The 12929-nt window shown below is 37.2% G+C and overlaps 1 protein-coding gene across 1 annotated transcript in view; it reads right to left on the bottom strand.

Moving 5' to 3' along the window:
* Window positions 1-12929, bottom strand: part of ITFG2 (integrin alpha FG-GAP repeat containing 2) — a 989737-nt gene that overhangs the window by 134002 nt on the left and 842806 nt on the right. The window lies entirely within an intron of this gene.

Genomic DNA, 12929 nt, shown 5'->3' with positions numbered 1-12929 from the left:
CATGTTTGCTGGCAGAGGCTAGATTATTGGTGAAAACAGAGAAGAGTAGGGGTCCAAGGATGGATCCTTGAGGAACCCCTATGGAGACAGGTAGTTGGGGAGATATGTCATTCTGCCATACAATGGATTGTTGGTCAGACAGGTAACTCTGAAACCAGTTGGTGACTGACTGAGAGAAGGATAGGTTATTGAGGACAGCGATGAGTTGTTTGTGTGGGACCATGTCAAATGCTTTAGATAGGTCTAGGAAAGTAGCAGAGGAGAGATGGCCATTGTTTTTATGCTGAAGGATAGTGTTAGTAAAGGAGAGTAAGGCAGTGGTGGTGCTATGGTTTGGTCGCTAACCATGCTGAGTATTGGAAAGGAGGTTGTTAGTAAGGAGGTTAGTAAGGAGTTACATTATGTTCTTATGCTTCCATGGAGATAAGCTGGGAAGCAATACATTTCAAAAGTTGTGGACATTGTTTTCTGAGAGAAATGTAAAATTAAAAGATACAGCTTAGTAAAAAATAAAGTTTGAAATTATTGGAAGTGATTATAAGATAGCAGCATTCCAGGTACCTCAATAATCCAATGCATTTACTAGAAAAGTGTATAATTTAGTTTTATTTAAAGATAACCAGTGCAAATTTTCTTAGTGCGACACGTTAATGAAATCATACAAGGTGTTATTCACATCTGAGAGGAAAATAAAGATAAGACAAGAAAAGACAGCAATCAATGTAAGTAGGAGTACAAGTTGTAACATGCTCCTTAGCATGGATAACCTTAATTTTAGGTTAGGTAATGCTTGTGTGTGCAGCTGTCAGTTGGGGCAGTTGTTCCTATCAGGAGGGTTAAACTTCATTATTTTAATATGTACATTATTTTGTGTGTTCATTTTAAGTTTATTTATTTATTTTATTTTACATTTGTTGACTGGGCTAGTCTAACTGGATACATGTCCATTTTCAGTAGAGGCTCAGGGAGATAAGCTCCAAGATAGAACAATAAAAAAACACATAACAAATAGGTAACATTAATCAAAAATCATAATTACAATGCATATCACAGGTTAACACAGTAAATTCATCAGTGCTGGGTGCAGACAGTATATAGCATACTGGTACACTATGTGGTGTTCTAGAGGGAGACAGTATTGTGGTCAATAAGGAAGGAATCACAGTTTATGAGTAGAAAGGGTAGGTAGAGTAAAGTTTGAAGAGACACATAACTACTCCGGGTTAATACAGGGGCATAACCAGTGTGTTCTGAGGTACACTTTCAATTTGTTTTTGAAGAGTGATAGCGAGGGAAGTGAGGAAAGTTCATTAGGGAGGAGATTCCAGGCTTTTCCAACAGTATTAGAGAAGAGGGAGTCACCAGCCTTGTTGTTTGGTTTAGAGGTAAGTACTAGAAGTTTGTGAGAATACCTTAATGATTTCAGATTTGTGTAGGGGGTGATGAGTGTGGATAGAATAGGAGTTTTGGAAGGTTTGTAAAGAGTGTTGTGGGCTATAGATAGTTGATGGAATTTAATCAGGTTTTGTAGTTCCAGCCATCCCAGCTGCTTTAGATTAATGCAATGGTGGGTTCTAAATGGGTTGCCTGTAGCAAATCTGGCAATGTTATTGTAGGACATTTCCAATTTGCTAAGGTTATTTTTAGATAGCTTAGTAAAAATGGGTGATGCATAAAAAAGTGTAGAGATTAGATGAGTGTGAGCTATAGTGGATTTAGCTGTAGGTAAAAGGAAGGTTATAATCTTATAGAGAGAGATAAGTTTTTTGTTGACAGTTTTATAGTATTGTTAACATGGATATCAAAGTTCAGATTGTTGTCAATAGTGATACCCAATAGTTTTGTGGTTTGGTCTGGCGATATAATAGTTTTATTGGTAGAGATAACTGAGAAATCAAGAAGAGAGGACTTTTGGGTAGGAGAGAAGAGAAGGAGTTTGGTCTTTTTGGGGTTTAGGAGAAGGCACCTATGTGTAAACCATTAGTTTAGTTAACTAGTTAAGTTAATAGTTTATGGGGTGTTCTAGGGTGTTTTTTTTAGAGTTTTTATTAAAACAAAAAATCTGCCATAGGTTCACATGGAGATAACAAGAAACAACTGAATAACGGATCAACCTGTCAAATATTAGTGGGTCCATGTAACACAAAAGCTGGAAACAGACATTTAAAGAAGCTGACATATATAATAGGGGTTCCCCTTCATATGATCGAACTTCTTTAAACTCGAAAGTCATAAACTCGAAACCATAATCTCAAATTTAGAGAAACTCGAACATATGAAAGGGACAAAAAAAAACCCCTTCAAATGTCCCCCCTGCACCCCCACACCCCCCTACTTAAATATATCTACTCAGAGATCTCACTTTAGTGAAGGAAAGGGAAATCTCCCATTCCACGCTATACGCGTAAGCGCAAAATGGAAGATTTTCCATTCCTCCGCTATAGTGCGGTCACGGAACATTCACATTTAAACTGCTAGGGTACAGGGGGACCTGGCCCCCTGCAATAAGGTAAGTTAACTTTTTATTTTTTTAAACCTAAGGCTCCCATTCACAATTTCGAGTGAATGGAAGCTCGAGATTCTGGTCTCGAGATTATGAATTTCGAGCTTCCATCCATTCAATCTTGTGAAGTGGAACCATAATAGGTGGGTAAAATAACTTCTTATCATAATGGCTGCACTAGCCATATGCTTTTGGAACATGAATGGCCTTATAGGTATAGACAAAAAGGTAAGAGTGCTGAATTTTACTAAGAAATGCAGAGTGCAAATAGCAATGCTACAGGAGACACATTGGGAAAGAAGACAGCATATGAATTTGATAATTAAGGATTTTAGGTTAGATATTCAGCAGAATATCAGGGACAAAGGTCAAATGGAAGTACTTATCCTAATTGCTAGAGGAGCTTTAATAGTCATAGAAAAGATAATAATGGTAGATTTGTGGTAGTAAAGGGCTAATGGCAAGGGAGGTTGATTATATTTATATTTCACCTAAAACTGTTATTATGCAGCTTAAAAACTTTTGGGAGAAATACTCAGCTTTCAGTAGTGAATATTACTTACAGGTAGGGATGAGAACTTGGTTTGCAACAGTGGGGTTGTATCTGGGGAAGCTAGAAGGGAAAATATAACAAAAGAGGGTAGATTTCCAAAGAAAGAAAATATCTGGTATGAAAGACATTAACTTGGTAGTAGGAACAATTATTGGGCTAGACTAGACAGAAATTATATTTCACAAGAACATGTGCATTTTATTGAAAGCTTTGATACACATCTAATAACTATTTCAGATCTTGCACCAGTAACAACTAAGATAAAAATAAAGGATAATGAAGTAAAAATGAGACACTGGCACTTCTCCACCATATGTTTAAAGGACAGGAATTTAAGAAATGGAGAGTGGAAATTATTCAAGAGTTATTAGGGAAGACAGAAATTTCTTCAGAAGTTGCAGCTAGTGAATGGGATAAAATTAAAGTGGAGTTTAAAAACAGGGTCAAAATAAAAGAAAAAGAGAGATTGTTAAGACATATCAAGTATTATTTAGAGGAGACAACAAAGGTTAAAGTATTGCAGAATAAGGGAAATCTCACAAAACAAGAGGAAGCCCAACTGCAGACTGTTAAAGAGAAAATAAGTTTTTTTGATAATAACTCCAAAGTGTACAAACTCTTAGCATAAAAACTTAAGCAAAATAAAGTAGAAAGGGTTGCTGTCAAACCTAGGAAGCATATGACAAGAGAAATAGTACAATATTCTATAGAGGTATTAGAGATGTTTTGGAAATTCTATGAAAATTTTGTATAAAACAGAGAAATGTGGAAATCATGAAAGAGCACAAACGGAAACATTTATAGAACATTTAAGCATGCCAAGGTTAGACATAGATGAGGCTCACCATTAATGTTAAGATAGGAGGAGATGAGATAAAAATGGTGATATATAATCAATCTGCAGGAAAGTCTCCAGGAATAAACAGTATTCTTGTGGAAGTTCGGTAACTAGGAGGGAAGAAAGTGATACAGATCTGGAAGGATTTGTTTAATGGTATTTTAAAAGGTGGGGAAGCACCAACATCCTAGAAGAAAGCTATGGTGGCTATAATACCTAAAAATAGTAGACCCTTCCGATCCAGCGTCATATAGGCTTATTTCAATTTTAAACCATGGTTTCAAAATGTTTGTCTATAAAAGTTAAATGATTGGCAAAAGTATTGCCAAAATAGATAGATATGGATCAGTGTGGTTTTGTGGAGGACAGGCACACATTAACAGAAAAATGATGATTCAGACAGAAGCAAAATGTAATAAAATATTGCTGTTGGTGTATCTTTATGGACAGAAAGAATTTTTCAGAGTAAGCTGGGATTTTATGAGTAAGGTAGTGAAAGCATTTGCATTCCCTGAGGAGATGACATAAAAATGGTGACGTATAATCAATCTGCAGGAAAGGATCTGGGAGGATATATGAGGACTACAAGGCAAAAATTAAAGCAGGAGGGTTCTTCTCTGATCAGTTGTGTCTGAACACAGAAACCAGGCAAGGGTGTCCTCTTTCCCTTTTGCTATTTGCATTATATTTAGAGCTATTGACAAAAAAAATAAATAAATAAAAGACTCAGAAATTCAAAGATATAATTGGTATGGTAATCAAGAAAGTTGGCTTTATTTACAGATGATATTATTTTGTATCTTATCTCACTTCTGTAGAACATTTTGAGACAGTTTCTAGTCTTTTTGGGATTTAAAATTAATAAAGATAAAAGAAAGGCTATTGCTGTTCTGTGTATATACACATTAATTGGTTTATGGGAACAAGATAAGATGAAGTGTTCAGGAGTATTGATTAAAAGGATTCTGTCATGAAACTTGTATATGTGAAAAGACTAAACAAAAGATAATACACAAACTGAGCAAATGGAAGTTCTTGTTTATGGATATCAATAGCAAGGTACAAGCAGGGAAAATGTTTTTAGTCCCTTTAGTTTTATATACAGGTTAGGCATAATTTTATTAATTAAAGGAGAAGCTGTGGATAGTAATTAGTAAAGAGTTGAAAAATGTTATCTAGGATGAGAAGAGAACAAGGGTCAAGTGGGATAAGTTGATTCCTCCAGAACAAGGTGGTTTAGGATTATCTGATTTGAAGATATATATATATATATATATATATATATATATATATTTTTTTTTTTTCCCAGATATCTTTATTAAATGTTCACTTATGACAAAGGCAATATTACATTTATATAAATGAAAAACATACAAAAATACCAGTTTAGTTGCAAACAGTTTACATCACAGACACCATTGAAACAACTGTAGTTGTAAACATTATACATCACTTATAAATCATCCAGTCATTGTCAGTTAAGCAATATATGGCTCATTCAAATCCTGCCTCATAAACCTCATTCCTGCTCTGCATATACTGTTCCCACAATCCCCATTTTTCCTATGTAGTTTGCTCCTTCCCTTTTCTAAAGATCCCAATTCCAGATGTGTTATCTCTATTACTATATTCACTACTTCTAGTAAAGTTGGTCCAGACTTTGATTTCCATTTTCTAGTAATTAGTTTTTTTGGCAGCCACCATAATTAGACTCAGCGAGGCTTTACTATGTCTAGGTAATTCCGATTCTGTAACAATAACTCAAAAAAATCATATCCCCAGTCAGTCCAATCCCCCCCAACATCTGTGATAGAGCGGTCTACAGGGAATCCCTAAAGTCTGCCAGCTCACTACATTCCCAAAAAAATATGTTCCCAGCTACCTCTTTCTTGCCCATCACACCTCCAACATTTGCTATCCACCTGAGGAAAAATTCTTTGGAGTCTGCTCGGGGTATAAAAATACCTATGTAAACATGTCCAGGCAAAGATCTTAAATCTTCTATACTTTGTTGCATATTTTGGAGATATATATAAATCTCCCCATTGTCTCTTTGTGAATTGCTTATCCAGTCTCTCTTCCCAATCCTTTCTAAGCTCCTCTAATTGATTCTTATAATTATCATGCAATATTTTATATCCTTTACTAATTATTCCTTTTTTAATTGCAACGTCTGTTCTATATCCTATTAAAAACTCTAGAAGTGCTGGTCTTTCATTTAGTTAGGAGCCCCATATTTCTTTCTGTTTGCCTATACTCTGACATCAATCCTTGATAGGGAAGGCAATCTCTACTGCAGTCCAAATAAATTCTTGGACTGTTCTGTTACCTTTCCCTTTATAGTTATTTGCTCCCAATACCTTGGTTCCTTTGCCTATTCCCTCTTGCCTATTATCTGTACCCCTGACCACAGTCATCCCTATCAGCAAAATCTCTTTTCGCCATTCTCGTGCTAGTTTGGTTCTTAGAATACTCACTGCTATTTTATGAATACAATATTCTGTATGATTTTGGTTGTTCACCTTAAGAGTCTGCATAAATTCCCAATCTCTCCTTATTTCTTGAGCTTCCTCCCTGTGTCAGCCTCATTCCTTTCCACTTTGAATTATACTTTTCTACATGTGCTATGTATAAGAGCCTTAACTGTATTGCTCTAAAATCCCCCCTCAAATTAGGTAATCGTAGTCCACCTTGTTCTATTGGCAGAATCAGCTTATCCCCATTGACCCTTGATGCCTTCCATTCCCAGACAAAATCCTTCAACTCTTTTTTAATTGCTATCCACAACTTCTCCTCTGATAAAAGTATGGCTGACCTGTGTATAAGGCTAAAGGGACTAAAAACATTTTAATGACTTGTACCTTAGTATCCATATCCATACAACACAACTTCCAGTTTCTCAATTTTTGCATTATCTTCTGTTTAGTCTCTTCCCACATATCCTTAGCTGCCACCACAGAGTCATTTCTAATCCATACTCCTAAATACTTCATTTTTTCATGTCCCCATAAATATGGATATTGGTGAACCCATTTATGTGTGGGTACATAATTCACTGCTACTGCCTTTGTTTTAGCTTCATTAATTTTGTATCCCAAGAAGAGTTGAAACCTTCTTAAAATTTTCCACACCACTGTAATGACCCTTTCTGGTTTTGTCATGTATAAAATAATATTATCTGCTTTTCCTGACTACCATACTAATTATATTCTTGAATTTCTGAGTCCCTTATTTTCTTTGCCAATGGCTCTAAATATAATGCAATCAACAAAGGGATAGTGGACAACCCTGCCTGGTTCCTCTACTCAAGCAGAAATTATCAGAGCGGACCCCACCCACTTTAATTTGCTCCTCCAGTCCCTCATATATTCTTCTAATCAACTTTATAATCATATCAGGGAAAGCAAATGCTTCCATTGCCCTGCTCATGAAGTCCCAGTCTACTCTGTCAAATGCTTTTTCTGCATCAAGACCCACCAATAAAAGAGGTACTTTCTTACATTCTACTTCCCTCTGGATCAATGTTTTATTAATATTGTCAAATGTTTGCCTCCCCTCCACAAAACTACACTGATGCATATCAATTTTGGTATCACTTTTGCCACTCTTTTAGCCATTATAGACATGAACACTTTATAATCACGGTTTAATATTGAAATGGGCCTGTATGAAGCTGGATCCGATGGATCTTTACCCTCTTTAGGCATTACCATTACCACTGCCTTCTTCCAGGATGCTGGTACTTCTCCTCCTCTTACTATACTGTTAAACAAAACCTTCCAGAAAGTACAGTTGTGTACACTTACCATACATGTAGATGTTCGAGTGTATTCACTGTTGCAGTCATTACATTTGGGGTTATCTGCCTGCAGGTAGCCCTCAGCCAGCCTGAATACCAGAGTCACAGATTCCTGCGTCTGATGCTGTCTCTCCTTCCATGATGTCAGGCCGTTAGGGGTATAAAACATGCAGCAGACGCCATTACATCAGTTTTTCTTGCCCCAGATTTCAGGTGCCCCCACAATGGGAAGCAATTATATGTTATGGTAGATCTACTTCACTATCCGACACGCCACAAAGCCGACACCCAAAACACTGAGACCAAAAGAACGAAAACACACAATACCGACAACTCACAAAACCGAACACCATAACACCGACACCCAAAACACCGACACACAAAACGTAAACTACACATTACACAAAACTATATAAGCACTAACCTTAACCCACACCCTAACCCTAAGGTCTGACACTACAGCACACTTACCCTACCCGCACCCTAACTCACTTAACCCACCCCTAAACCTAAAGTTCGTTACTATCGCACACTTACCCTACCTGCACCCTAACCCTAACTCACTTAACCCACCCTTAAACAAAGTCCGTCACTATCGCACACTCACCCTACCCGCACCCTAACCCTAACTCACTTAACCCGCCCCTAAAACTACAGTCCGTCACTATCACACACTTACCTTACCCGCACCCTAACCCTAAGTCCGACACTACCGCACACTCACCTTTCCCGCACCCTAACCCTAAATCCCTCACTATCGCACACTTATCTGTCCGCTCCCTAACCCTAAATCCCTCACTATCGCACACTTACTGAGTCACGCTCACACGTTGTCCATGTCGGTGTTTCGGCTGTCGGGATTTCACCTTGTCGATCATCTGCATAGTTGGTCTTTTGGTCTCGGTGTTTTGGGTATTGGCTTTGTGGATGTCAGTGTAGTGAAGGAGACCCGTTATGGTACACTTCCATCAAAAAGAAATACACCAGAAAGCTTAGATACACCAAACAAGAAGGAAAGGTAGAGCCAAGAGAAGTCAGGGGGCTGGAGAGAGGGTAACCATGACTGCAACAGTGAATACACTCGAACATCTACATTTATGGTAAGTGTACATGACTGTACTATGTTCTTCATGTTTCATTGTTGCAGTCATTACATTTGGGTTGATTCCCAAAGCTAAGGAAGGGAGGAGGAAGTTAAGAGAGCATTAGGACCAGCTATTAAGCCCTGCAAGACTGCAGTGGCAAAACCAGCTCTGGATTTAGAAAAAATAGGCATGTGGTAATGCTTGGTGAATGTATGTACAGAGCTCCAGGTAGCAGCTTCTAGGATGTCCCTGGTAGGGACTCCTCTGAGATAGGCTGTACAGGTAGATGCAGCCCTGGTGGAATGTGATCTTATCCCCTGTGGGGTAGGTTTTCCATGGTGCTTATAGCAGAAATGAATGCAATGGGCTAGCCATTTAGAAATGTTTTGCTTTGAAATGGCCTTCCCCTCTGCCCCTGCAGCAAAGCCAACTAGCAGCTGTTCAGATTTTCTGAGAGGATTAGTCCTGTCCAAATAAAATCTAAGTTGTCTGTGCACGTCCAAAGAGTGCAGTATTTGTTCTCCTTTGTTTTGTGGATTGGGGAAAAAGGTAGGCAAATGAATGGACTGATTTAGGGCCACACTAGACACCACCTTGGGCATAAAGGAAGGATTGGTCCTGAGGGAAACCCTGTCTGCATGGAAGATAATGAAGGGCTCCACTGCCATGAGGACCTGTAATTCAGACACTCTTCTTGCTGAAGTGATGGCTAGAAGGAAGGCTGTTTTCCAAGAAAGGAATTCAAATGGAGGGAGAGTGAGCTTTTCCAATACAAAGTTAAGGTCCCAGGCTGGAGTAGAGGCTTGCCTGGGGGGGGGTCTTAAATTTTTGGCCGCTCTGAGGAATTACTTTAGCAGAGGGTGAGAGAAGAGGGGTGGTTCAGTATTATAATGTGCTGAAATGGCAGAGGCATGCATTTTAATTGATGAGAAGGATAGGCCCCTTGTGGAGCATTTCTGTTATGTATTCAATGTATTCATCAATGGCTTGTGTAGTGAAGAAGAATGTTGGTGCAAATATAAATAATAAGTTAGATTCGTTAGACGAGATATCAGCCAGCAATACTTCGTTTCTTTTTCCACTACCTATTCGGCAGATGACCGCCGCCAGTTGGTCGCCACATGGGCGTTTGGGAAAGAGGAAAATCACGGACGACAGACATGAATTCCAGAAAAAGGTTCTCAAACTGATACCAAAGACTTAGTGGTAAATTTATCATATTACTGCTTGACTGATAATGAAAGGTCTTTATTAAATCATGGCCTTTCTTTTATACCTTCAAAGTCAGCAGACATTACTGATATTATTTTAGATATAAAAATGTTCACCCAGAAAGTCGGTTTAAGTTTATTGTTTGATAATACAACTGTAGGTAATAGGAATATGTTTTGTAAACCTTCTATCTTTGTTCTACAAGGCCACCCTATACTTGAGACATTTGAAAAAGCCTGTGAACGCGACTTCTTTGAATTATATAAGTCGAGAAACAAGTCTGAATTTTATAATTTAACTTATGAAGAGTTTCAATCAATTAAGAAGTTACAGGAAAATGAGACAATAGTTATTAGACAGGCCGATAAAGGGGGTGCTATTGTAGTTTTAGATGCTGAAATGTATATGAATAATATGATGATTTTGTTGGGTGAAGTTGACAAGTACTAAATAGAGTAATGTTGAATAAATTAATTAAGAATGTACAATCTGAATTATATGATATGTTTTTATGCCATACTACTGATGGTGAGTTATATAAGTATTTGTTGGTTGAGAACCCTCTTATTCCCACCCCAAGGGGACTTCCCAAGGTACATAAAACCCTTATTAATCCACCTATGAGGCTTATAGTCTCAGGTGGTGGTTGTCTCATGGAGCCAGCTTCGATATTCATTGAGAAGCAACTTCGACCAATTGTTAACAATACCAGCTCTATATTGAGAGACATGCAAGATTTTTTGGAAAGTTATGGTGAATATGTTTTACTCGAGGGAAGGGCATATGATGATTTATTAGTTAGTCTAGATGTGGTTTCTTTATTTACATTGATTCCGAATAATACAAGGATGGAGCTCCTGAGACTATTCTTGATGGAAAAAGGGCTAGCTAGGAATTCTATCATTAAGATTCTAGCTTTACTTGATTTAGTGCTAAATAACAATGTGTTTCTATATGAGAATGTGTATTATTTACAGAAAAGAGGGGTTGCCATGGGCACCCCATGTGCCAACTCTTATACCAACCTTGTGTTGGCATATTGGGAAAGCACCTATATTTTGTCAAATACTATATATATATAGGAAACACATAAAATTCTACAAACGTTTTGTAGATGATGTGTTTTTAGCATGGGAAGGCACAGAAACAGAATTAAGTGAATTCACTAAATATATCAATGGTACAACAGATTTCTTAAAGTTTGAACAGAAGTTCTCTTATGAGAAGATGGAATTCTTAGATGTTCAGGTGTTGAAGAATAATGGAAAAATACACTCCGAGATATATAGGAAGCCATGCTGGAAGAATAATATTTTCAATCGTAATAGTATGCATCCTCAACATGTTTATCATAATATAGTGAGAGGTCAGACCTTGAGAATGTCACGTCTCCCCACTAGTGATGAAAGTTATATTATGAAACAAGAGATTGTTAGCTAAAAATTTGTCATCAAGAGGATACAGTAAACAAGAGGTTGAAGTTGTTTATCAAATGAATGATTCAATAAGAAAAGGAAAAGGAAAACCATACTTATATAAGAGAGGGAATAATAATGGGAATATTAATACGGAACAACGGAAAGATGAGAATAGAATAGTAATTCCTTATTCGAATAAAAGAGAAATAATTAAAATGAATTGGGGTATACTAACTACAGATGAGAGAACAGTTGAGGTAGTAGGTCCAAGGCCTATCTTTTCATATAAAAACACAAAGTCACTTAAGAGGTTGTTATGTTATGAGGATAGTAATAAAAAGAGAGCCTATTTATCAAATAGACAGGGCATGCTACCTTGCAGAGGGTGCAATCATTGCACATATATGTCATGGACTGATTATTTTATACATCCCGATACAGACTATAGATATGAATTTAATTTTTATGCTGATTGTAAATCAAGAAATTTAATATATATAGCTGTCTGGCAGACATCCCATGTTTTTATGTAGGAAAAACGAATAGGAGTCTTAGGGAACGGGTTAGAGAGCATGTTTATGCAATAAATAGAGAAGATGAACACAATGCTTTGGCCCAACATGTTTTAGACAAATGTATGACACAAATTTAAATTTAGTGTTTTAGAATTGATTAGAATAACAGATAGATTGGGGAATATAAAAAATTATACTGAGGAACAAGAAAATAGATGGATAATTAGGTTACAAAGCTATAGGGGGTATGGTCTGAATGAGAAAGTAACTCTCAAGCCATTTTTAGCAGCACGTTCCTATGCTCATTAAAATCATAAGGTTTATATATATATATATATATATATATATATATATATATATATATATATATATATATATATTTATGTCAGTGCATTTATTAATGGTTTGCACATTCTAAAAGTTTTTTAAGAAATGCTGTTATTGTATGACTGTTGGTTTTAAATGAGAATGATTATGTAATGATGCAATTAAATAATTGGCCAATAGGTGTATTGTAATACTATTTAAATGAGTGTTGAGTTGTTAGCAGTTGTAAAAGTCTGATGAAGCGCTGGAAAACGTGAAAGCGCTTACTTTGTTACTGAAGTCATTAAATTGTCTTATTTTGTTTTATTGTTTTATTTTATGCTGTGGCGAGCCTCATTTTGTTCGTTTGAGACATTTCTGTTAAGTACTGAAGAATATGAGGTAAGCTGGGCACCCGTTGTGCCCATCCCCTGAGTCTGGCTCCAGGAACAGTATCTTTTCCACTTTTCAGCATAGGATTTTTTAGTACTAGGCCTCCTTGCTTCCAGAAGGACATCTAGCACCTGCTTACTGAGGGATGCTACTGGAGAGCTCAAGGAATTAGCCAGGCTGCAAGATTCAGGGTTTGAAGCTGGGGGTGCAGAATTTGACCCACCTGCTGGGACAGCAGGGAAAGTGTCTGAGGTAGGTGCCATGGCTCCAGCAGTATCATACTGCGCAAGGGAGGGTAACAATGCTG

This window comes from Protopterus annectens, chromosome 11.part0 (assembly GCF_019279795.1).
Source record: "Protopterus annectens isolate FY-2018-M chromosome 11.part0, PAN1.0, whole genome shotgun sequence".
Lineage (NCBI taxonomy): Eukaryota > Metazoa > Chordata > Ceratodontiformes > Protopteridae > Protopterus > Protopterus annectens.
The sequence above is the reverse complement of the archived record's forward strand: the minus strand, read 5'-3'. Positions and strand labels throughout refer to the sequence as shown.